This window comes from Heterocephalus glaber, unplaced genomic scaffold, assembly GCF_053883595.1.
Source record: "Heterocephalus glaber isolate CG9 unplaced genomic scaffold, H.glaber_assembly_v1.0 deba00001733, whole genome shotgun sequence".
Taxonomy (NCBI): Eukaryota; Metazoa; Chordata; class Mammalia; order Rodentia; family Bathyergidae; genus Heterocephalus; species Heterocephalus glaber.
Genome location: NW_028258444.1, coordinates 13,555,934 through 13,566,355, shown reverse-complemented (window position 1 = coordinate 13,566,355; position 10,422 = coordinate 13,555,934). Strand labels below are relative to the sequence as shown.

At 37.8% G+C, this 10,422-nt stretch overlaps 1 pseudogene; it reads right to left on the bottom strand.

Annotated features, from left to right (window-relative positions):
* Window positions 1-2,832: 2,832 nt before the first annotated feature.
* On the bottom strand, window positions 2,833-10,136 carry LOC147821498 (eukaryotic translation initiation factor 5B pseudogene; annotated as a pseudogene).
* Window positions 10,137-10,422: the final 286 nt, after the last annotated feature.

The following is a 10,422-nucleotide window of genomic DNA, read 5'->3' as shown; positions in this document are numbered from 1 at the left end:
TCTCTCAACAACTGACTGAGAAGGCTACCTAATAATCCCTCGTCTTCCTTACCCTACTACCTTTTAAAGGGGCTAACGTTAGCCTTGAGGAAACAGAACTCATAACCTGCCATTCTTCTATTTCACAGAATAGAATAGACAGGTTAAAGACTGAGGCTAGAGAAGTGAGACATGGGGTCTGCGTGCCTTCTAATGGCTGTCACTGGCTACTGATTTATAGAATTATGCTTCCAACTTTATTCGCTTATACTTTCTAGTTTAAATATGTCAAGAATTAAATAAAATAGTTCTCAGAGGCCTTTTTTGGTGTGTGGGTGTTTTTTGTTTTTTTTTGGTACTGGGGATGGAACTCAGGTCCTTGAGCTTGCACAGCAGGCGGCGTGTGTGTGGGTGTTTTTTAATGGTCATATTTATGCTTCAAATTTGTTAGAGCTGACAATAAAATCATTGCTCTGGACTCAAGCTCTAAAAATATCATGATAGGTCCAAATACGCACTTACTGAACTTAGTATACATTTTCTTTTCAATTTGTTACCATAGTTCTTGCATCTGAGAGGTCCATGATCAAGTGCCATCACAACCTTACTCCCAGACATAGTATGTCATATGTCTTAGTCCATTTGGGCTGTTGTAACAAAGATATCATCCATAGACTGGATAATTTGTTTTTGTTTTGTTTTTTGGGTACCAAGGATCAAACTCAGGACCTTGCATTTTGCGAGGCAGGCACAGTGCCACTGAGCTAAATCCCCAGCCCTAGACTGGGTAATTTGTCAGAAACAAAAATTTATTTCCTGTGGTTCTGGAAGCTGGCAAGTCCGATGCCAAAGTGCCATCAGGCTCAATATCTAGTGAAGGCTTTCTCTGCTTCATAAGTGGTGCCTTGTTACTACGTCCTCACAGGACAGGAGGGCTAACAGAATCTCTCAAGTCTCCTTGAGCACTAATCCAATTCCTAAGCGCAGAGTTCCAAGATTTGATCATCTAAAGATCCAGTCCTTAATATTATCACATTGAGGATTAGGTTCCAAAATGTAAATTTTGGGGGAACATCAATATATAGTAACAATGACTTCTATCTGTTTGTCTAATTGTGTCAACATTCAAAGTTCAAGCCGAGAACATCTGATTGTACAAGCCTAAATCACATGGCTGCTGCTGGCTGGCAAGAAGAGAGTCTCTGACTTCTACTTCTCCAGTGAGACATCATGCATTCTTACACAGAAAGGAGTCCCCATGAACAGAAAGGTGTTCAAATATTAGTCAAAGAATTCACTATAGTGAACAACTTCTCAGTTAGAGAATAATTCTAGTCTAACTTCACATCACCCTGATAAATACAATCAGAATTTCTGCATACTTAAATTAACTGGATAAATGATGATGCGCTTGAATTGTCTGAGTCCTGACTACAATGTAGGGGACCCCTTCTGCAGGAAATACATGTATGGGAAATTGTTTCAATAAATACAATATTTTATTCTTGTTATGATTCAAATCTACAATGTCTCCCAAAAGTTTCATATGTTCAGAGATGAGACTTTTGAAAGATGTTAAGAACATTGGGGTGCTATTCTCATCAGTGGATTAATTTATGGAGGCGTTCATAGCTGAAGGTGTTATTAGGAGTTGGGGTGCAGTTCAAGGAGATAGGTCTCTGGGGATGCCTTTGGAGAGCATGTTCCTTCCTGTTCCCACTTTTTCCTAGGTTCCATAGATTGAGCAACTGTTCTTGATATGCCCTTTGGCCATGAATTTCTTCCTTGGAGCCAGCCAAACATGAAATGAACCCTCTGAAGCCATGAGCCAAAACTAAATATCTCCTCCTTTAAGTTGCAAGTGTCAGGTATTTTGTCCCAGCAACAACCAAATTTGACTAACACAATCATCAGAATAATTCTGGGGCTACAAGGCCTTCAAAGTTAGAGGAAAAAATAATCTTTTTTTAGGAGAACAACTTGTTTTATTATGAATTTTTAAAAGTGAAAGATAAAAGTAAAAACAGTTAAAAATGAAACAAAACTGGGAATGAATTTAATATACTTTCTTTTAAAAATTAATTAATTTTATTAGTACATTTTAGGCATACATAATGCTTGCATTCATCACTGTGAATTTGTACCTCTACATGTTATATCTTGATTCTTCTTTTTTTCCCATTCTCCTCTCCTCCTTTCAACCTCTCATTCCCTCCTTATTTACAAAACCTTTGTTTCCATTTTCCCTTCATTTCTTTTTGTTCTTTTCTCTTCCTTCTTTCCCTTCCCTAGTTCTCTTTTCCATTCGAACATTAACTTCCTATTTCACAATATCTATTACACATCAGGGTCCTTATTTCCCCTTTCAGTTTCTCACACCAGAGAAACCATGCACTATTTGAACATGTACGTCAAATTTATTTCACCTAAAAGTATGGTGTCAAGGTACATCCATTTACCTAGAAATGTCTCACATTTATCCCTCTCTATTAGGATAAAAATAATCTTTCACATCACATCAGCGATAAATGGTTGTTGAGTGAATACTATGACAGCCTACTTTTTAATTTGGCATGTAGCTAAATATCAGAGAAAAGCAATTTATATGTATTATCTAACCTAATTATTACTATTATGATAAGTGGCAGAGCAACCAGAACCCTGCCCTATCTAGAATGAGTTAGGAAAGAGAAAACTTCCTCAAACATGTGCTTTACTCCCAGGAAAGGGTTGCTGCCACTTTTAGTTCAATTATCTTTGAGCTAGGTATTATCATCAGTCTAAGTGTATAATACATTACAAAAAGAAGAGAAACTAGAAATTGTGTCTCTTCCCTCTCCATCTCTAACTTCTTATGCAGTTTATTTCGACCTGTATTTCTTGGTCAGTTTGGGGAGGATTTTGAGGAGGAGAAAATGATACTACTTACAAGAGGGTCAAGGACCTTGAGATATAGGCAGAGGCTATGATTTTAAAAGCAGGAGGAAATTGGAAGAATTTTCTACTTATTGTCTGTTTACAAATATAAGATTTGCATATACATAAGCCAATACATAGTTCTTAAATAGAAATTTAACGTAGAAAAGAAGCCATGAATCTGCGAGAACTTAAAAAAAAAATTGATAGTTGCTAATTGGTTAATTAGTGCTTAACTAAAATGACTTCAAATTTGAGCACTCCCAGATGAACAGTAGGAAAAAGAAGCAAGAAACAAATTCAGTGCCTTAAGTGGAATGCACATAGTTGTTAGACAGCAGCTGGTCCATTTTCCTGCCCACTCTTTCCTGAAGCAACTTGTGAAAATATACGGAACAAAGCCATACTCAACAAATAGTTCCATCTCCTCCTTTTGCCTACCCCAGTCCCAGTCTGCAAAGAAAGGGTCTGAGGTTACTCTGGTTATCACCCAAAAGCTTTCCTATTGTTGGGTCACAACACTCAGCGCCCACAATTTATTTATTTTTTTATTATTTTTTAATCAAATGCTGCAGAACTGATTTAATCAATATAAAATTGAGAAAGCTTTAGATCTGTAATAAAAATCCAAATTTGGGGAAGGGCAAACTTTAAAACAGCAGCCAAGTAGGGAGGAAAGATGGGGTGAGCAGGGTGAGAGAACCGGCTCACAAGAACTAGGGGCAGGTAACTGACCACAGTCAAACCAGTGTAAGTTTTTTGGTTTCTCATGGAAAACATTTTTTACACCTAAATCCATCACTTTTCAGAAACATCTGTTCCATTTTTTGTCTTGTCTTGGTGGTATTAGAATATAATATTGCATTAGTTCAATTCCTGCTCCATGTGGAAAAATTAAATGATTTCAAACACTTTCTTCAGCTCCACAATAAGCCCCCAGTTGCTCTTCTGCATTTCATCTCAGAACCAGTCTTTGAGGGCTGCAATGGACTGCCGGCTGATCTTACTGACTGGGATGTCTGTGGCTTCAAAATGTCTCACAAACATCTTGGGAGACTTGCCAGGGATAGGTTCTATTTTGACCCAAACTTCTTGTCCTTTTTTTGCAACATCCACTTGTTTGTGGTTTATTTGAATACTTGTTACTATTCTGACATCAAGAAAGTTCTTGTTGGGTACTTGTTTCACCTAACCTGCTTCCACAGTCACTCCTATCACTATTGGATCTTGGGAATTGAAAATACACTGAGGGAGGATTTTCATCTTGCAGGGAAATACTGCTATGTGCTTAAATTCTTGTTTCTGTTTCTTGTAGTCTTGTCTGTATTTCATAAAGACATCAAAGAAGTGATAAATACTTTCTGCACTGAAAATTCTAACTCCTAAACCATCAGCCATTTCTTGTGCATCCTGTTCAATTCTCACATGAAAGGCCAAAATTACTGTGTATTGAGGGTCATGTTCCAGCATCATGGAGGCCTTCATGACATCTTTCTTTGTACAGGGATGATGCTGATTACTGCATAAGGCCCTTCTGAAGTTTTCAAAAATTCAAGTAGAGCTTCCAAAGAGCCCAGTGTAGAGGCCTGGACATAGACTCCTTTTTCTTCTAATTTGATATCATTTAGTGTTTGCTTCAACTCATGGATCAATTTATCTTTAAGAACAGGAATTTCATCTTCTTTATAAGTCACCAGGAGGGGTAAACCAGACAATGTTTTCTCCAGGTCTTTTCCAAGAATCTTTACTCTCTGCACTGTTTCTACTTCTTTATGTTTTTCATACTGGTTCTTCACACACAATTCCTTCATTGGAGGAGGTAACAGGAGGCCTCAGATCTGAGTTACAATCGGCCCTTCTACTCCAGGCATAATGATCATGTCCCCTTCCTTCAAATGACCATTGATCAGTATGACATCTATAGTGGTGCCCATTCCTGGGAGAGCTTTAACCTCCATCACCTGAGCTCGCAACTCTTCACAGTGTGCAAGTCTCTTGCTCAACATGGTCTGAGTTAACTCAACAAGAAGGTAGATCAAGCTTCCCATGCCGTCACCAGTAAGTGCGGAGGTAGACACAAAGGATGCAAAAGTGTGAGGATATTTGTTCTCATAAAACAAAGCAGCATTCAAACCCTGCTGTAGCACCCACAATTTAAGGAGGAAAGGTTTAGTCTGGCTCATGGTTTCAGGTGCTTCTGTCCATGGTCATCTTCAAGCAGAAACATCATGATAGAAGGTCATGGTAGGAAAAGCTGCTTAGTTCATGTGACCAGCAAGCAGTGCAGAGGAACAGTGCCAGAGAGGAACTGGCTAGGGACCAGATACAGTATTTAAGGACACACTTCCATAACCCACCCAAACACACCCAGAAGAGTGCTTTCCTAATTCACTGGGTGGCTCTAAAGCCATCAAGTTTACAATACAGCTTAAGGTCACTGAATTTACCTGTGTGTTCATTTATTCAACTGCATTTCCTGGGTGTCTGCTAGATGTTATGCCCCAAGATAGGCTCTGAGAAACACCACTTAACCAAAAGATACAATCTCTATTCTTAATGAATTAAGTCTTCCACGGGAATACAGTTTAAGTAAATGATCAACTAACTTCCATGATATATGCTATGAAAATATGGGGACAATCATGCAGAATACAATGAGTGAAAGTCTAGAACCAGAAATAGTCTCCCTTTTTTCTTCTTCTTTGTTCTACAGCTAGAGATGACACATTTTGTGTAATTTTGCAAGATTTGAAGGATTGGTTATAATGTCAGTGTTTGGATAAGCCAGATTTTACCTTGACTCCAGCTCAGATGCAGACCATAGTCTCTAGAAAAGCATGTGAGGGGTTCCTGGTAGTGTTCCTGTTGAGCATGCAAGTGTTCAGCCACTTTCAGACTCCCTCACTCCTCAGGGAAACTCTACAGCTGAAAATTATTCATTTTGTTTTTCTTTTCTTTTTGCAGTACTAGGAATTGAACCCAAGGTTGCACTACAACTGAGTACATCCCAGCCTTTTTGTTTTTTGTTTTGAGACAGAGTATTACTAAATTGCTCATTCTGGCCTCCATTGTGATCTTCCTATCTCAGGCTTCCAAGTAGTAGGAATTATAAGCATGTGCCACCACACACAGTTGAAGACTATTTCTTAAAAATGACAGCTAACATTTAGTAAGCACTTCCATGCCAAACATATTCCTTGGAGGCATTATTGAACTACTTCATGAAAACAATGCCATAGTAGACCAGGACTGAGCAGTTCATGCTTTACTTCATTCCTTAAGAGTTTAAATATTTCATTTTGAATAGAAAACTTCAAGTCACAGTCTTAAACTCATATTAAATTTCAGGGCAATGCTTTTTACATGTCACCCAGGGCAAAATATTGAAATCCTTGGGCATTGGTTGTTAAAGTAAAGAGGTTAAACTAGATGACTCTAAGTTCTGTCCTAGCTGTACAATCTTTCTAATTCAAACTCCCAAATCCCACCTTCTACATAGAAGAGAGAGATAGTCATAGAGAATTTAAAATCATTTGCTTTCATTATTCAAAGGAATATAGTCAAAAATGAGAAAGGATTATTTGAATTTCACCTAGACAAAAGCTATATGTAGTGTCTTTATATTTAAAAATGTTTTCTATTTTCCAGCAGGTATTCTTTTTACATATAATTATTAGTTAGATAGAAACTTCAAATTTAAAAACCTAGTCCTTCCCAGTGAACCTAAAATAAATTCTAATGGGAATGTGCTCAATTTATGTAAGAGTAGGAGTAAGGGAGGGCAGTGAGGTTCCTTCCTATATTCTCAGGAACCTTTTGAAAAAAGGCAATTTAGGGAAGATGTGTCACTATGGCTAGAATTCAAATTTCTGGGAAGTTGGAAATGCATATTTTCCTCTCAATCAGAGCCCAAGACTGAGTTCAATTTCCTGCCTTATCACTGATATTTTCTGCAATCATTAAAAAAAAATCTTTAAAGTGACTCTTGTAAATTTTCCTATCTTCAAATAGAAAAAAAGTTTCATGCCTCACCAGAGAGCTGTGAGAACTAATTTTTATTTGTAAATGTTAATCAAATGATAGGCAAGGATACCTGCAAAATGCAGTTTCTCTTTAATTTAAAATTGGCCAAGTTATTGAGTAAAGTCTGAGTAATTATGATAGTTCAAGTTTTGTGTGTAATTTGGTGACATTCTTCCCTTTGCACTAATTTGAATCTAGGTGGGAGATTTAAGGTTTTTTGTGGAGACAGTGCCCATAATGATTTGTTTAAATTCTGACCATGCTTTCTAATTATGTAAATTTTCAATCATCTGTCTTGCTGACTTGACTCTTAAGATGTTTGCAACATTTCCTACACATAATATTTGCAGAATTTTCCTGGCTCCTGTGCATTAAATGGCATAAAAAATGTGTTACAAGGTAAGAAGAATGAAGCTGAGTGATTTTTAATAATTCATCATTTTCCCAAAGTAAAAAAAATCCAGCACTTTCACTTAGAATTACTAACCATGCACCCAGGAGTGTTGAAATTGCTTTTCTTCACTAGAAAGGTTGGATGCATCATCAGATCTTCCATTTATTTGAGTGTGCTAACAGCTGAATGTGAGCATTTGAAGTAGCAGCACATGTTCTTGGCAACTGCAGGTCAGGAAGGGTACTAAATTCGTAGTGGTCTGCTTTGCATGTGCAATCCCAGAGAACAGAGCCAACTGTTAGCAAGTCTCATTATTTCTCATCATCACACATTTTTACCTCCCCCCAAATTTGTGACTTACATTTGCTAAATCTCTCTCCTTTGCTCACTGGATAACAGCTACACTGGCTTCCTTCTTGTTCCCTACAAAATCGTAAGGCAACACCCACCGACTTCTAGTCATATCTCCAGGCCAGGAACAAACTCTCCAAATACTGTAGGACTTACTCCTTACTTCCTGCTAAGCCCAAATGGCACCTATCCCTGGCTGGTCCTGGTATCACAGGCCTGTAAATCCCACACTCTGATGGGCTGAGATGGAATGATGACAAGTTTGAGCCTGGACAATTTAAGTGACTTAGTGAGACCTTGTCTCAAAAAATAAAAACTGAGCTGGGAATGCAGCTCATTGGGAAGGCCCTGGATTCAATCACCACTACTGAAAAACAAAATAAAGTAAAACACCACAAAACAAAACATTTTTCTTCACTGTCCTCACATAATGCACCCATCTGTGCCTACTTTTGCTCCACCCAACTCTTTCTGTTCTTACACTGCCTGGCTCATTTTGCTTCAATTGATAATTAGTATTTGGAATGTATTTATTTGTTCATTTCTCCTCCCTCACTTATTGCCCTTTCTTCCCACCATGAAAATTATCTCAATATGACATTTATTTGTTGGTTTTATGTAGTTATTGTCTCTCTCCCCCTACCCAATACTCATGCAATTGATCAAAGCAGTCATCACATAGTAAGTGCTTGTTGATTAGATAAATGATTGGATGGTAACTGATGAATCTCTACAGCTTAACTAGGTGTTAAACATCTCATTACATAAAATAAAGGAAAAATTATCTTAACTTCTGACATTTAAGTCTTTTGTTGTTATTATTGGGGAGGGGAGTGTTGGTTCCAGGATCGCCCATGGATGCTCAATTCCTTTATATAAAATGGCACAGAATTTGCATATAACTATGCATATCCTCTTGTATACTTTAAAGTATTTCTACATTACTTATAATACCTAATTGTTATGGCTTATATCTAGAAGTCCCCACCACCACCACCACCAAAGACTCATACTCTCATTGGTGGGCTTTCTGGGAGGTAGCTGGATCATGGGGTGAGTGAAACTGAAATATGGGCAAGCAATAAGTGGTTTAGTCAACTGATAGCATAGATGTGGATGATGGAATTAGTGGAGAGGGAAGCTTCTTCCTGGGTGTGGGTGGCACCAACCAATAGACTTGAGGCTTGGATAGACTATAAAGGTAAAGAAAGAAGGTCAGCTCACTATCTCCTACCTACCCTGCTATGAACTGTTTCTCCTCGGCCATTCCCCTCTGCCACGCCACCAAGCCTTGGACCCAGCCAACTAAGGACAGAAATCTGTTCAAACTGTGAGCTAAAATAAACGTTTCATCCTTTAACTTGTGGGCATTGGGTATTTTGCCCCAGCAATGAGAAAGTAAGACACTACTACAATGTAAATGTTATATAAATAGTTGTTAGACTACATTGTTTAGGGGATAATTTCTTTAGTATTTTAGATTTGAGATCGTTCGAATCTGTGAATGTGAAACTCATGGATACAGAGCACAGACTATATTTACTTACTGACCCATACAATGTCTGTTGCACTCCGGGGAGAATCAGCTGTTCCTAGGAGACCTTCGTCCTTCTTCCCGCTCTGGACTTTATTCAAGCTGTAGTGTGCCACTCGCATTTAACTGAAGAAATGGTTCCCTTCTTTATTAGCTTAGTAGAGTTGCCATACAAAGTGCCATAAACCAAGTGTCTCAAACAACAGAAATGCATTGCCCCACTGCTCTGGAATGAAGATGCAATCAGATGTTAGCTGGCTTGGTTTTTTTCTGAGGGCTATGAGGAGAAAAATCTGTTCCATGTCTATTTCTCTCAGCTGCTCATGCTTTGATGGTGGGCTTGGACAGTCCCTCAACTCTGACTCCCTTACTCAACCTCTACCTTCATCTTCACCTGACCTTAAGTGTGTGTCTGTATCTGAAATTTCCCTTTTTTCTAAAGACACCAGTCCTACAGATTAGGACTCATCCTCCTTTTAGCTAATTATATGATCCCTTACCAAATTGTATGTATATCAACTCTGTTGTCATGATCTCCTCCTAACTACATCTACAGCAGCTCTAGTTCTAAGTAAGGTGGAATTGTGAGGTACTAGCCATTAGGATGTCAACAGATAAATTGGGGAGGTGACATGATTTAATTCACAACCCCTTTATTCAAAGCTTAGAGAAAACATCGCCTTTTCCAAAAAGTTTACTTTGAAGCATTTAGTTAAAAATCTCTTCTGTTCTCCCAGGTACCTGGTTTTATATTTACATTCTTCCTTTCACAACATTTATTCACTAACTCATTCATTATCCATTTAATACATATAGATGTGTGGGAAGAATAATAATTTTTTTCTTCAACAATAGGTTCTTATTTGGAACACATTCCTACAGCAAAAGACAGACTAACAAGGGAAAAACAAATGGAAGTTTATTAGCATGTATATTTCACAGATAATGATTTGTTCTCCAAGAAATAGCTTTGGATTCCAGTTTATATGTCATCTTCAATAAAGAATTGTAAATTTTGAGAGAAGTGACAAGAGGAAAGGATAGAGTCTCTAGGATAGCAAATTATGGGAAGGCAAATAAATAGAAGATAAAGGCTGGTTAGTAAATCTTGTTGATGTAGATTCCTCTGATTTTATCTGTATATAAAGACAATCTAAAGAAAACTTCAGTAATTAACCTTTGCTGTGCCCAGTAGAGACAAGAGGAGAATATCTTTTGTCTGGAT